The sequence below is a fragment of the Artibeus jamaicensis genome, unplaced genomic scaffold, assembly GCF_021234435.1.
Source record: "Artibeus jamaicensis isolate MK-2021 breed Jamaican fruit bat unplaced genomic scaffold, CSHL_Jam_final contig_540, whole genome shotgun sequence".
Classification (NCBI taxonomy): Eukaryota; Metazoa; Chordata; class Mammalia; order Chiroptera; family Phyllostomidae; genus Artibeus; species Artibeus jamaicensis.
The window spans coordinates 2,640,139-2,652,146 of NW_026521879.1; positions in this window are offsets into that span (position 1 = coordinate 2,640,139).

Genomic DNA, 12,008 nt, shown 5'->3' on the forward strand with positions numbered 1-12,008 from the left:
AAATACAGGTAATAGCAATAATGTTATTTTATTGTTATTATCTGTTATTATCATCAAGAATAATGTTATTCTTGATTTTGTGGTATTTACCACCTTTTAAAATGTGTGATTTGTCACACAGATGTAGATTATAGTAGAGGGAATATAGTCAATAATATTGTGGCAACTACGTATGGGGCCAGGTGGGTACCCGAAGGCTCAGACTGACCACTCTGTAAAGTACATGTTTTTCTAACTGCTTTGCTGTATATCTGAAACTAACACAGATTAATGCTGAAATTAAACTGTAATTGAAAATTTAAAAAATTAAAAACATATGTGACTTATAATTTCTTTTCTCATTCTAAATATTCACTTTTGTACCTAACTGCTTTATTCTCTTTCTTAAAGAGGACCCCTCAAATTGTACATGCTACAGACCCCCAAAATCAGGATTTCCCCAACTTACTGCTGTGTATGTGTGTTTGGTGCTTCTCAATATTTTTCCCACTTCATAAGATTACACAGAACTTCCCATTTAGAGTATGCCTTCTCCTCCTCAACTCTCACTTTCTTTTTTCCCAACAAGGAGTTGTCAATATTCATAACACTACCAAAAATTTCTTGACAACAAAAATTACAGGATTGGAATCTCAGAAAAGATGGTTGTAAAGGAGAGCCATGCAATCAGGTGATCGAGCATTGAATAAGGTGTTTGGACTCAATCACACAAAAGGATTCTTCAAACCTAAGATTTCTGTGATTACAAGAACCTGTTCTTTATTCTAATATACATCTTCTTAGGGTTCTCTTCTTTGCTAGAGTTTATGAAATACAATAGTTTGAGCAAATATTTAAAGCTAAATATGCCTCAGTGTATTATACATTAACATAACATTGAAAACAGATCACATTAGGGTATGGAGATCTGCTCTTATTCTAGAAGCATGAGATCCTTCTAAGCATACATTTACTTTGGGCAAATGGCAGCAGTAGAGAAGCTCACAAACTCATTAAAATTGATAGGAGCTGAGCTTCACTTTAAAAACAGAGAGAGAAAACTCTCACAGGGGGTCCAACCTGCGGCCCCATGTAGCTCAGGATGGCTATGAATGTAGCACAACACAAAATAATAAGTTTACTTAAAACATAATGAGATTTTTTTTCTTGCAATTACACGTTGCATTGTATTTAATGTGTAGCCCAAGACAACTCTTCTTTCAGTGTGGCCCAGAGACGCCAAAAGGTTGGACACCCCTGTGAAAATCTGAAATGATATATTCTCTGGGGTTTTTAAAAATAAAATCTTAGTGGAGATAGTCAAGTAGTTAACAGATTGTAGCACTAAAAAGTCAACCTGTTTGATCATAATGGGATAGAGCTTTACACAACACTTTAGCAATCTCATTTTCTTACAGAAACAACCCCCCTGCACCGGGGTCTTTTGTTCTGTGTTTGTTTTTGCCCACTGCCATATTAGGAACTGTGGCTCTCAATAAAAAGAAAAGGAACTATTTATTAAAAAGTTATACAGGTTTAAAGTAATGACGGAATGTAGCCACTAAATCCCACTCTCTTTAGAAATGAAGATAAACCCACAAACACACACACTCCTGCCTCCCCTGCCCAACCAGGCCAATCAGGGGCACCGTGTCTCAAGAAAAGAAATAGAAGTCCATAGCTAAACTAGGCTCCTGTTCTTAATTCAAAACCTCATCCTCATTGTGCGCCAGTGGGAGTCCTTCTGCATTCTTTCAAATCTTTGAGAGAGAGAAAGAAAGAGAGAGCTCCTCATGGCTGATACAGCTTGCTTTCCTGCTTCCTAAACTGTATGATCAAGAGAGCTTCCTCTCCACTCCCAAAACTGTGTGGTCAAAACTTCTCCATGGCTGCTCTGCCTGGGTTTAACTTCTGGCACAGATCTTCCTCTGTAACCCTATTTCTAACCCCTCCCACAATTGGCTACACCTGCAAGTAGTCTGGTTTCTTCTGCCTTTCTCAGTTGCCATTGTTGGTCCCAGCAAGCATGGGCCTGTGGCATGGAGTGAACCATTTCCAAGCTCTCTAGCAGGCTCTGTAACCTGAAAAACTGCCTCCCATCTACATCAGGGGTCAAAATTATGCATAGCTTCCTGGACCCACGCAGGCTAGGAAACTTGCCTGCTGTTACTGATGTGCAAAATAATCCTCAATACCTGTGCTGCTGCTTTCCTCAGCCCCCAAACTAGTCTTGTTGGGGAGGGGTGGCGGCACCTGGTACCTGTCAGCCTACACCCTGTCAAGCCTACACCCCATTACAATTCAAAATAATATGTAGGCAATATTGTCTTGCCATTAAGGTTTATTCAAGGCAGTGATGGACCTGAGTTGGGTACTATATGTATCATTGAATGGCTGCTCTGAGAAGAAGGAAAGTGAAACCAGAGTAGGAGTGATAGTCTTGTGAATAAGGAGGTGCAAGGCTCATGATGAAGACCAAGAATAGCTACAGGAGATGAGAAAAGAAAACATCAGGAAGGACATTTTAAGAGGTTAAGATTGTGGAGGTAATCTATTTCAGCTGTGCCTTACCAATTGTTCCTACACACCTACCATGAGCAGGCAGTTGTACCAGACCTGTAGGGAATTTTAAAGGAAACAGTACAGTACCTGCCTTAAGCAAGTGGAACTGTATCACCTTCAAGCATAATTTACTAAGCTTCAGTGTGTGCATAGTTTGAGGACTGGCAGTATGACAAGGAATTTCAATACAGTTAGCACCCAGCACTCAGGAAGTTAAAGTCTGAAACAGTATCAAAATGCTCAGTTTTTCAGAATGAATATTTCTCCCTCCTCTGAGTTTCCATGATCATTTGACCCTCTTATGATACTTTATCACCTGCGATATGCTATAATTGTGTCTATAGAAATCAACTTCCCCTTCTAAAAAAACAAATCAGATGGTCTCTTTCACATTTCTTCACACTGTAGCTTATGCAGTAACTACGGCCGAGATGGGTATGAACTATACTTCCCAACTCCCCCGGCACTTAAACACATAGCCATGTGACTAGTTCTTACCAATGAACTGCAAGTGGAAAAGCCTTACTTCAGATACCAAGACTTTTAAGAAGCATATGTGTCTTCTGGTTTTTTTTTTTTTTTTTGGTTTTTTTTATGTGAGCTAAATTTGCATAAGTCCCTGGGAAGATGGTGTCTCAAGATGAAAGGAAATCTGGCTTCCTGATTCCTTACTTGAGTGAAAGCCAACTAGAAACACTTTCCTCACATGATTATTATTATATTACCAACAGATAAATGCTTATCATGTGTAAAAAGTAGGATTTATGAGTTTTCTTGTTCCATAGTCACACAATCTAATACAGTGTCCTACAGAAAGATACCAAATATAAATTTATTACATTAAAAGTGATAGCCCAAGACAGGCATTTAAGCCCTTGCACAGAATCCCATAGAACACCCTATTTTGTTTGTTGTAGTTATTCAGATGGAGGGAGAAAAACGATGGAATATATGACTTGTAAATTAAGACCAATGAGGAAATATAAGGCAGGAAAAGAATCAATACCTGAGTTTCAGTTAGTCATATTTTGCAAACTCATACCTGTGGGGGTGACTTTGCCCACAAGTCCCCCCCCACTGTCCACCACGAATGAAAGTAAATACTATCAAGACATGATCTGCTTGGGGAGGAGAGGTGGCCAGTTTCTCAGAGGAAAAAGGCCTGGAGCCCCTTCCTCCAAGGGCTTTTATTGGGTTGTAATACACAGGAATACAGGGCCGAAAGGGTCAAACAGTAGATAACATTTCAAAGAAATCTGAGGGCTTAGTCTGTCTGAGTCGGTATCTGTCAGGAAAGGGAGTTGCAGAAACTTTGGGAGACATACTCATTTCCTGCTCAGACCCTTAACATATGAAAGAAAGCACTCTTAGCAAAGCGGGTTTCACAGGACTTTTAGGAATTCTTTCTTATGCCTGAGTACCCCGGATACTGCTCTAGCAAGGCAAGGAGGTTGCCTTGCTCCCTCCCCATCACAGGTTTTCAAACTTAAATGGATTAGAGCCAGGAAGCGCTTCTCCCAGAGGGCATGGGGACACAGGCTATATCAGAATAGCTGGGGGCGGGGCGCAAGGGACCATCACTCCCTTTTTGTTGCAGCCCCCCAAGTCCTTCCATGATGGCCTCCCAAGTGATAGATTCTGGCTTAGGTTGCCCCTCACTGTGAGGAGTTGTACCCATCATCACCATCAACCATGCTTTTTGGGGCAGGGGGAGGAAGCCGAGGCAGCATTTGCTACCAGAGACAAGCTTTTGTCTCCTGTAGCTCACATTCCAGAGGTCGCTTGCTCACTTATCCTTAGCCATGGGGGATAGTAACAATTCCTGAAACCAGGCAGAGTGGTCCCCAACAGTGATCATTTCATAATGTATACAAATATCAAATCATTATGTTGTACACCTTAAACTGATCTAATATTATATGTGGATTATATCTCAATATTTAAAAAATATTTTTAATGAAGAGAGAAAAAAAGCAATATCAGAATACCAGCTTCCTTTATCTCAGTGACTGGTCCATGAACCCAGTTATTACAATTTCATCTAAGTAACTATGAAGTGTGGTTTAGGCATGATAGGTATGTGACCCAAGTTTGTCCATTCTTCATGAGTTCACAGAATTCCACAAAAGTTACCAAAAACAGATGTCCCTGGCCTCTTCAGGGTAGAATGGGAAGTTGGAGCTGCTGCAGCCATCTCAAGATGAGAGACTCTCTGACAATGACATTAGCCTGTGGAATGGAAAAATGTCAAGGCACAAGGAAGATCATGTTCATCCCCTGGAGCTAATAGATCTGACACTAACTACGCATGTACATTTTGTTATAGCAGACTACTTCCTCATCACTGAAGCCAACTTGGATGAGGTTTTCTGTCCCTATGATTATGAAACTTCTGACTGACATATCATAGGAGCTTCTGGTGTATAAGCAATATACCCTGCACATGGGGGTGCAGCTAGTGGGGTTGTGACAGATCCCTCTGATGGGCGGTCAAGGGCATTAGGCTGTAGAAAAAGCCAGTGGAAGTTGTGGTGCTTGTAAACAAAGGTCTGAATACATCTATCAAATGGAAACAAACATGACTAAATGGTATTTGGAATATCATTTAGGTTGAGATCAAGGGCAAGATTCCTGGAGACTCTTCAGGGTAAGGCATTAATATAATAGTGGGTCTGGAATACGTATGAAAGGAAAGGAGATGAATGGTGTCAGATATTTGCCTCCCGGAGAGGCAGCTTGGGGGTGTGTCTGAGAGGAGAAATAGAATCTGTATAGGAGGAGGATCCCTGAGCTTCTAGACTCTAAGGAGAAGTGTGAACTGAATTACAGAGGAATACTACTCAGCTCTCTCGGGGACCTTTGTGGAAGCTGTGGGTGGAGCCAAGTGAGTTGTACATCCTGGTCCAGAATCCAGATGCTGCCTTTACTGGCATGCTAATTCTCATGGCCTCAGTTTCCTCATATGCACAACAGATATGATAAAAATAGAACCTATCACACATTGTCATGAACATTGCATGAGATTAAACCTATGACCTGATACCATACATCCTGCTGGGGCCTCAGAGCCACTGTGGATATTTGTGTTCTTCCTTTTGCTTTGAGCTGTCCCTCTCACCCAAAAACATCTTGCTTTTCTAAAACCCTCCTCTGCCCCTGCAAACTTCTGGTATCCTCAGCTATTTGCTAACGAGAGGTTTTTCTTGAGTGGAAATTAACTAAAATGTAGTGGCATACCCTCATCTTACATCACTGCATGTGTGTGATTAATAACCTTGGAATTCAAGCCACAGATAAATAATTGGCCCTTCAGCCAGCCATCTTTCATGTCTGCAGAGACACACAATCATGATCTGCCATAGCTGCAGAACTCCCATGAGCAGCATCCTGCTACATTTGTATATGCTCAGGAACATAATTTACTATTAAACGGGGCCATGATCAGCAACAAGGAAATTATTCTTCCCCGGAGGCAGACTCTTTCACTGTATTATATGCATGCTGTGATTTTAAAATGTTAATTATTTCATAAACTAAAAATTTACTTGATGTAGCATAAATCTGAATGTCTCTTCTTTCTGTTTGCCCAATAAATATACGTCTCATCAAAAAAAAAAAAAAGGAAGAAAATGAAGGTCTGGTTTCTGCTCGGGCTTCATCTCTCTCACTAATGGTCTTTCTCTAAGCCATCAGAGGGTTAGGAAGGACCACAATTCCTTAGTAAGGCTATTTTCTCAATTTTATCCTCAGTGTATCTTTAAAGCTTTGCATTTGTACTGCTTTATAACAGACAAGCTGAATCAAAACCACGTGTGGGCCATGCACATGCAACTTCTCCTGTCTCCCAGCCCCAGATTTCCCACCCTCTTGCCACCCCTGTGCTTTTTCTGTGTAGAAATTCTAAAGCTACTCCAGCTAAAAGTTAAATTCCACAATTTTGCTTGATAGAGAGAACCAAAAGCAGGACCAAAACGGTTCTTCAGAATCTGGAGGTGAAACCGGAGCTTTGTAGTGAGATTGGTCCAAGAGCCGAGGACCAGGCTGAAGAGATAGTGATAACGCAGTGAGAAAGAGTGGATGGGATGCTGTCACCATTGTTTTGGAGAGGGACACTAATGAGATCAATGCAGCTTTCACGTGATCTTTGTGATAGCTCTCATTTGTTGCCTCAGTCCATTGAAGGACCTAGGAAATGGCCAAAACAAGGGCTTGGATCATTCTCTTTAAGTTTCTAAACACGGGCCAGGTACTATTCATAGCAACATTGCCAAGCCCAAGACCCTAACTTGTCACCTTTTTGTCTCCTTGCCTTTCCCCCATCCTGAGACTGAAACCATATGTGAGCATTAACAGTTAGTATATTGCTGGTTCAGCTCCCCCAGGCTTTGCTTAATGAGCTCCCTCCTACTCCCACAGCGTATTCTCACAGATCAGTTTAAGACAATAGAGAAAGGTAGGACAGAGGCTGGCTCTAGTTGCAGTGTAAGGGGGGGTGGCACAGTCACAAGTTCATATTCCATTTAAGCCTCCAATAATTCAATTTGTTTCCTTTGCATTAGTATTCTGAGATAATGAATACTTCCATAGCAACAAAGTCTGACAATAAATTGTCACCTTGATTTTCACATTTTCAAAGAGATATCCTTCAATGGCAATCAAAACAGAAGTCTCAGCAATTAATATGCAATAATGACTACAAGGTGAACAGTTTTTCTATTCCATTTTCTTAGCAACATCATTGATTGATTCTCTTGAAAAGGAAATTAGATTGGACTAGAGGAACTTTTTTTCCACTTGTATAGCAGTGTTATGAGCAATTAAAATATGCAGTTGCTTTTGAATAACACAGGTATTTAGTGACTTTGGTAGAGATTCATTATATTCTGATACTGTGTTTATAAATGGAATTTTATTTTAAAACTCTGTCTCAGCCCTGACTGGTTAGCTCAGTTGGTTAGAGTGTTGTTTTGACATTCCAAAGTTTCGAGTTCCATCCCTTGTCAAGGCACATATAAGAATCAACCAATGAATGCATAAATAAGGAGAACAGCAAATTGAAATCTCTCTCTCCCTCTCTTTCCCCTTCTCTCTCTCTCTCTTTCTTCTCCCTTTCTCTCTCTCTAAAACTCAATAAATAAACATTTTTCTAAGTAAATAATACTGTCCCTTTGGTTATAGTTGCCAAAGGATTCTGAAAGAAGAAAGTATAAAACTTTCTTCTGAAAGTTTAAAACTGAAAAAAGTATAAAATGTCAGGTATAGTAAATATTTTAGAGACTGAATTCAAACGACTGCTGCTGCTCTAATTTCTTTTTTATCAACTACCTTTCTTCTTTGCACACCACACTTCATGGACAACCACCCTAAATTTTGTGAAACAAGGAAACATCCTGTAATGAATTAAAATTAAGGAAAGACTATACCCATCAGCCATGAGGAAATTGAGCTGTGGCAGTTTTGAGGGTTTAGGACTCCCAGTGTTCAGCAGCTATGTCTTTATAAGGTCTTCACTGGAACACAGGTGTGTGCAATGGGATCCCTGAGAATTCAGGACCTCAGTGAGCTTAGCAAAAGTCCTGAAAGGACAGATATCTAAATGCCAACTTTAACTGGTGTGGTTGGGTAAAACTTCTATAATTATATACTTGAATTCCTCTTATAAATGAGACCACATGGTGTTTATTTTTCACTGACTAGCTTATTTCACTGAGCATAATAACCTCCAGTTCCAACCATGCTGTCCCAAAAGGTAGGAATTCCCTCTGAAAAAAATCGGTGCAACTGTAATAGCATAAACAATAAACATTAAAAATAATATTCTTACATTTATTTCATTTTTCCAGACCTTGTGATTGTGGCTTTGAAGGGTCAATACATAGCATACCTCTCTTCCCTACCCCAATAGATGAAGGAATCTGATAAAGATCAAAACATGAACTTTATTATTGATAAAAGCTAGAAGGAAGATGTGGCTTAAATGTTCAACCTCAATAGCTTTTCCAACACTTTGTCACTGTATTAAACATAGTCTTAAGGAACAAAACAGTGAATCCAGTTGAGACTGGCACCTGGCCACTTTGAGCTCCTCATGACACTGAATCAACCAGCAAAAGAGGGGATGACTGTACTGCTAGGGACCGATTGACCTTGAGTGAGAGGGGGGTAATTGGGGTTGCTAGTGCATAATGAGAGAAAAAAAATTGTGTTAAAAATAAGAAATTCTCTAGGACAACTCTGAATATAAACATGTCTTGTGAGAAAAGCCTATGGAAAATGACAGCAGTCCAATTTCAGCAAAATGCTAATGGCTCAGATCCCTCTGGAATGAAAGCTAGGGTCACCTCACCAGGCAAAGAACCACGATCAGTTGAGGTAAATGCTCAGGGCAGAGGAAATATGGAAGTGGTATTAGAAGAAGGTAGTTACAAACAGTAGCTACAACCATGGACTGTAGTTGTCATGAGTGGTTTTATTTTTATATGACTATTTTTCTTACCTCTTTCATCCCTTATTATCTAACATAAAATGCAGTAATAGTAGTTAACTCAATATTTTAGTTACCAGATATCAAAGGTGAATGTAAGTCAGCAAGAAGAATAAACACCCAAACACAAAAAAGAGACTTATTTCTTCTCATGCAGAAAGGGTAGCATGTTTAACAGTTATATGTGATAGAGTTATAGCAAGTTAGGTATAAGTATGACTTTTATGATAATTTTAGATTAAGCACAGTTGAAACTGTGTACAGATGCCAACTTAACAGGGGTTGAATTGTGGCAGCTTGTTGTTTTGGTTAGGTTGAATGCGATTTTTTAGAATTCTCTTCCATGTAAGTTTCTAATTTAGGGTGGAACAGATCTGGAAACAGAAATATACAGATAGAGATATATAATTATATATATATATAATACTATATATATATATATATATATATATATATACCATATTTTGCCATGTATAATGCTCGCCTGTGTGTAATACACACCCATATTTTTAAAATTATTATTATACCCATGGTATGTAATCATTATACCTATGTACAATGCGCATTCTAATTTTCCCCTAAAAAATCTGGGCAAAAAAAGTGAGCATTATACATGGCAAAATATGGTAGATATGTTTATATCTACCTATGTCTATATGCATTATGATATCTATATAGATAGAGATATGTATAAATATATCCACAGATACTTATATAGCTATTTGTAAATATATCTACATGTATTTAACTCCCCTTCCTGATTGCCTGGACTGTGGACTTCAAGATCCAGTATCAGAGGTGATGGCAACTGTATTTTGGACACAGCCTAACCAGTTCCCACAATTGTTCTGTGAAGTCAAACCCCTACAATTCTTTTTAGATAGAGATCTAGATCTGGTAGTGGTTCTGCTTCTCTAATTGAATTCAGACACAACGTACTCAAAGATGGAACCAACATAATTTGCTAACATATTGAACTTAGAGTACAAGAGAAAGAGGGGCAAGAATGATTGCAAAGTTTTTGGCCTGAGAAGCTAGAAGAATGGAGCTGCCATTTACTATGCAGGAGAATGCCGAGATTGAACAGATCTAAGGGAGAAAGTCAAGAATGTGTTTATAGTGATGTTATATTTGAAATGCCTACTAGAGAGACATCCAGGCAGAGGTGTCGGGAAACCACCTGGATTTACAAGTTTGAAGTCCAGGTGAGATGGCTTATCTACATATAAAAATTTGGTATCCACCCTAAATTTTAAGTACTTAAAAGTTAAGTAATTTTTATGGTACTTAATTACCTTAACTACCATACAGAGCACTTAAGCCATGCAAATAATTGAAGTCACCTACAGGGTGAATGTAGAGGGAGAAGAAAAGTGATCTGAGAATGGGAAACTGAAAGAAGAAAAAGAGTTGGAAAAATAAAGAGGATTCACCAAAGCTGATTAAGGGCAAGAACAAAGAAAAGGGTGTTCAGTTGTTGAATAAAGAAAATGGTTTGTTAATTGCTTCTGATACATGCAGATGGTTATGGACTTAAATATAGCTGAGGAGAGGTCATTTCTAATTGTGGTTGGAACGACTTTGAGTAGAGAGATGAGGATGAAAGCCTGACTAGGGAACATTCACTACAGAATGAGAGAAAAGAAGTGGAGACTGAAAAGGAAGTCTATTTTCTCAGAAATTTTGCTGTCAAAGGGAGCAGAGAAATGGTAGAAGCTGGTGGGAAATATTGGATTGAGAGATTCTTTTTTAAGATGAGACATTGCAGCATGTTTACATGCTAATATGAATGATTAAGTAGATCAATAAAAATTAATGATTGAAGAAAGAAGGTGAGCTGTTAGAGCAATACCCTTGGGAAGATGAGAAGAAATGGAATCCAGGGCACATGTGGAGAGATGGCCATAGACTGAAGCATAGGCCGTTCATCTCCTTTAAGTGCAGGAGAGCCAGTTATGTGAGTTTAGGTATAAATGCTTCAGTGGATTAGGTAGTGGGAACCTGTGGAAGTCCTTTGCTGAATACTTCTATTTTCTAGCAAAGAAAAAAGCAGTTATCATCTGATAATGAGTCATTGCCCCCCAAATATTAAAACACTAATTCATAAACATATACGTATCCCTATGTTCATCGCAATATTAGTCCCAATTGCTAAGTCATGGAAACAACCTTGTGTCCATCAGTGGATGAATAGATAAAAGAGATGTGGTCTATATATACAATGGAATATGAGTCAGACATAAAAAGATGAAATACTGTTAATTGCAGCAACATGGATGGATTGTGAAGGTATTTTGCTAAGTGAAATAAGTCAGATGGAAAAGGACAAAAACTGTATGAGTTCCTGTTTTTTGACTCACTTGAAGTTCCCTGACTCATAGGTCGCTAGCAGGGATCCTTTTTAGTGTCTCTTCAGTTTGCAGAGCTCTGCTCTCACACCTTTTGTGAGTCACACTTCCCTATTCAAGGTTATCACTCAGAGCAGTAGAAGCAAAGGGGACTTGGACAAGCAGGCCTATGATTAAAAACTCCCCAGCTGAGGACTTCCACCAAGATGGAGGCGTAGGTGGAAACACTGTTCCTTCTTGCACAACCAAGTTTAAAGACAACAAAAATTTAGTAAAAAAAGGCGCAACCAAAATACAGAAAATTGAACTATACCAAAGTCCAATAACAACTAGCCTTTCAGCCAGACCAGTAAGAGGGGTGGAGCCAGCTGCTGGAAGAGCAGGGTGGCACAGGAAAACTTGGCCAGACTGACCCAGGTGCTCAGTTGGCAGTTGGCTAATCCCCAGGTGTGAGGTTGCGATGGGTGGACCCAGTGAAGGCATGGGGCGTCAGGCTGACCAGGGTCACACATTCACATGCAGATAAACCAGTGAAGGAGTGAGCAGTGAGACAGACCACACAGGCCCCAGCTGTGGGAAGCAGCAGAGGAGACTGCTATTGCCCCGCTCTGGCCCCACGCCCACATACAGCATCA